At 39.1% G+C, this 4,660-nt stretch overlaps 1 pseudogene; it reads left to right on the forward strand.

Moving 5' to 3' along the window:
• The first annotated feature begins 1,797 nt into the window (after positions 1 to 1,797).
• On the forward strand, positions 1,798 to 2,965 carry LOC138163079 (voltage-dependent anion-selective channel protein 3 pseudogene; annotated as a pseudogene).
• Positions 2,966 to 4,660: the final 1,695 nt, after the last annotated feature.

Raw genomic sequence — 4,660 nt, forward strand, 5'->3', positions numbered from 1 at the left:
AAATTTTTCTCCCCATCTTTCCCCTACCCCACCCCAAGACAGCAAGCCTACTGAATACCCCTTCCCCTAATCTGTTCTCTCTTATATCCTCTCCCATCACACCCCCACCCAACTTTCTAGTAGGGCAAGATGGATTTCTATACCTCAGTGCCTCTATATGTTATTTCCCAGTTTTTTTTAAACATTTGTTTTTAAAACTTTAAGTTCCAGATTTTTTTCCTTCTTCCCTCCTCACATGACCCCAATGGGAAGATAAGCAATTCAATATAGGTTGTACACGTGTAGTTACCCAAAGCATTTCCATAGTTGTTATATTGTGAAAGACTAAGTAGATTTCCCTCCATCCTATCCCATCCCCCACTTACTCTATTTTCTCTTTTGACCTTTATCACTTTTCTAAAATGTTTGTTGCCCCGCAATCTGTCATTCCTCCTATCACCCCCCCTCCTATGCCTTACCCCATATTTTCCTGTAGTGTAAGATACCTAATTGTGTTTGTATTTTATTCCCTCCTTAAGCCAAATTCAATGAGAATAAGGTTGTCCCATTTCTACCTTCCTGCTCTTCCCCTCCAGTGGAACGGTTTTCTCTTACCCCCTTTATATGAGATAATTTACCCTAATCGGTCTCTCCCTTTTTCCTCCCAAGAAATTCCTCTCTCAACTCTTAATTTTATTTTTTAGACATCATCCCTTCATATTCAACTCATCCTATGCCCTCTGTCTAAATATACATGAAAATACATATGCCCACATTTACATATATTTACATACACACACCCTCCTCTACATACACATATGTATGTATACATATATATATATATATATATATACACACACAGACTCCTTTCAACTATCTTCATACTAAGAAAAGTCTTATGAGTTACAAATATTGTTTTTTCCATGTAGTAATGTATATAGTTCAACTTTAATAAATTCCTTCTTTCTTTTTCCTGTTTACTTTCACATGCTTCTCTTACTTCTTGTATTTGAAATCTAATTTTCTGTTCAGCTCTGGTTTTGGCATCAAGAACGCTTGAAAATCCTCTATTTCATTCAATGACCATATTTTCCCCTGTAACATTATATTCACTTTTGCTGGGTAAGATATTCTTGGTTTTAGTCCTAGCTCCTTTGACCTCCAGAATATCACATTCCAAGGCCTTTGATCACTTAACGTAGAAGCTACTAGGTCTTGTGTTAGCCTGTTTGTGTTTCCACAATACTCAAATCGTTTCTTCCTGACTGCTTGCAGTATTTTCTCCTTGACCTGGGAACTCTGGAATTTGTCTTAAATATTCCTAGGAATTTTCTTTTGGGGATCTTTTTCAAGAGGCAATCAGAGAATTCTTTCAATGTCTATTCCGCCCAAATATCAGGGCAATTTTGCCTGAGAGTTTCTTGAAAGATGGTGTCTAGGCTCTTTTTTTATCGTGGGTTTCAGGTAGTCAAATTATTTTAAAATTCTCTCTCCTGGACATTCAGGGATGGTCATACATTTTTTTTTTCTTTTTGGAGGGGGGAAGGTATGGCAATTGGGGTTAAATGACTTGCCCAAGGTCACATGGCTAGTTTTTGTGTCACATGTCTGAGGCTGGATTTGAACTCAGGCCCTCCTGACTTCAGATCTGGTGCTCTATTCACTGTGCCACCTAGCCACCCCTGGTCATACTTTTCTAGCATCCATTCCCTCTAACTCTCTTTAGCCCCTCTTTGTATCAGGGACCCTTCCCACTCAGGTGTACACTAAGAAATATGTGACACACCAACTTTTGTGACCTAGGAAAGGCTGCCAAAGATGTCTTCAACAAAGGATATGGGATTGTTATGGTTAAAATTGATCTTAGAACCAAGTTTGCAGTGTAGTGGAATTTTCTACATCTGGTCATTCAATTACTGACACAAGTAAAGCTTAGGGTAATTTGGAAACAAAGTACAAAATCTGTTACCACAGGCTTACCTTTGTTCAAAAATGGAACACAGACAATACCCTGGGGATAGAAATTAGCATGGAGGATAAACTGGCTGAAAGTTTGAAGGTGACTTGACACCATATTTATACCAAACACAGGAAAGAAGAGTGAGAAATTAGTTCTCCTGTAAGCGTTACTTTTTCAGTCTTGGTGGAACTGTTGACATTGATTTCTTTGGTCCACTCTCTATGACTGGGTTATATTGGCTTGCTGGCTATCAGATAAGTTTTGACACAGCCAAATCCAAATTGTCTCAAAATAATTATGCCCTGGGTTATAAGGCTGTTGACTTCCAGCTGCACACACATGTGAATGATGGCACTGAATTTGGAGGATTGATCTACCAAAAGGTTAATGAGAAGATTGAAATGTCAATAAATCTTGTAGCTGGCAGTAACAACACCCATTTTGGCATTGCTGCTAAGTACAAGCTGGATCAGAAAACTTTTCTATCTGGTAAAGTGAATAATAACAGCCTTATTGGACTGGGTTATATTCAGACACTCCGAGCAGGTGTAAAATTGACACTTTCAGCTTTGATTGATGGAAAAAACTTCAGTGCAGGAGATCACAAAGTTGGGTTGGGATTTGAATTGGAAGCTTAATATAGTTTTTATGTAAAATATCAAATCTATCCCTGGAAATGAAGAGAAATGAATTCACTCTCTTTTGGCCTTAATATTCTTCTGTGAAATTTCAACAATGTGAAATTTTTATTCTTCCAAAGAATTGTTGTAGCTCCACCATGCTGAAGTCTAGAGGTTTTTGAGTCTATTACATATAATTTAAGGCATGTATGGAAGTTGCAATGTTTGTGCCACTTTTCAGTTCAGTTTCTCAGTGATATTTTAAATTTGTTATTCAACAACAGTGTAGTGTCATGTTATAAAGGAAGTGATCTGATCCTCCAGTTTGTACATCACGTCCTACATGTCCTACAACAACAGTTTTCATGGAATTTTATCAAATTAGTCTCTGTGCTATAGTGAAAGCTTTGGTTTTGATTCAGAGGAAAATAAATTCTTCACATTTGGAACATTAAAAAAAATTCTCTCTCCTAGATCTATTTTCCACGTCAGTGGTTATTCCAATGAGATATTTCACATTGCCTTCTATTTTTTTATTTGTTTGGATGTGTTTCATAGTATCTTGATTTCTCATAAAGTCATTAGCTTCAATTTACTACAATCTAACTTTGAAGGAATTATTCTCTTCAGTGAATTTTTGAAATTCCTTTTCTATTTGGCAAATTTGGCTTTTTAATGCATTCTTTGCCTCATTGGCTTTTTGGGCCTCTTTTGACATTTGTGTTAGTCTATTTTTTAAGATGTTATTTTCTTCAGTGTACTTTTGGGCCTCCTTTAGCAGCCTATTGGCTTGCTTTTCATGATTTTCTGGCATCATTATAATTTCTCTTCCCAATTTTTCCTCCACTTTTCTTGCAGGATTTTCAAAATCCCTCTTGAGCTCCTCCATTGCCTGTAACCAATTCCCATTTTTCTTGGAGGCTTTTGATGCAAGAGTTCTGACTTTGCTGTCTTCCTCCCACTCCATGCCTTGATCCTTTTTGTCCCCCAAAAAGATTCTATAGTCCATTTGCGCTTCCTGTGCTTGCTTATATTGCCAGTCAATTATTTGGCTTTTGAGGTCTTTGTCACAGTAGAACTCTGCTTCCAGAATGGAGATAAGTTTGTCCCAAATTGCTGTTGTTTTTGCAACTGCCGGAGCTATTTGGAAGGTGCCCTCTCTACAGCCCCCACAAGCTCTGACACCGGAACACACATCCCAGGACCACCACCCAAGACCATGATCCAGATCCAAGCAGGTTAAAGCAAGTTTGATTTCCCTCTGAATGGTCACTTGGTCCCCCTACAATAAGCAGGCAAGGAGCTCAGGAAGCAGCCAGGAGGAAGCAGATGCAGTTGCTACCTTGCCTCTACTACCTCTTGCCCCAGGGGGAGGGGCCAGACCACACTTTTCCATTCCCCCCCTATTCCAACACATTTTCCACACTGACCTTTTACTGTGTCTTTGGCATTTATGGTTTGAGGAGTCTGGAAACCGCTACAGGTGATGGTAATTCACTCTACTGAAGTCTGCTCTGGCCACTACGTGTCTGGGCCTCCCTGGGGCAAGAACTTTGTGGCTCAGGTGCTGTGCTCAGCTCCCAGCAAGCTGTGATAGACCTTTCATGTGGGCCTGCTGGGCTGTCTTCAGCTGGAGATTTTTTTCCTCTGTCACTTTGAGGGTTCTGTAGCTTTAAAATTTGTTTAGAGTCATTTTTTTTTTTTACAGGTATTGGAAGTGGCTGGAGCCAGAGTCCATGACGAGTTTGTGCTTCTACTCTGACATCTTGGATCCACCCCATGACTTATTTCTTTCTAACTTTGTTTCTTTGTCTCAAATGATGAGCAAAGAGAAATAGATTGCAGTTTCTCCCTTATGTCATTGTTCTCAATCATCCTGTAGCCTTGTTTCCAACTAACCATTTTCTCAGATTGGCCAGAAATCATGATAATGTTCTTCAATCTTTGTATCTATAACAAGGGCAGAATATCTCCTTCTCTCTTCTTTTCATAGGTACTACTCACTTTCCTTCCAGCCTCCGCCCACCCTTTTTGCTCAAACTTATATCTCTTCCCTCCATTTATAAGCCCTTCATAAGTTGCTGGTGTATCTTTGGAAATT

The sequence above is a fragment of the Petaurus breviceps genome, unplaced genomic scaffold (assembly GCF_028583685.1).
Source record: "Petaurus breviceps papuanus isolate PSGF00001 unplaced genomic scaffold, PetGlider_PUasm1.0 187, whole genome shotgun sequence".
Taxonomy (NCBI): Eukaryota; Metazoa; Chordata; class Mammalia; order Diprotodontia; family Petauridae; genus Petaurus; species Petaurus breviceps.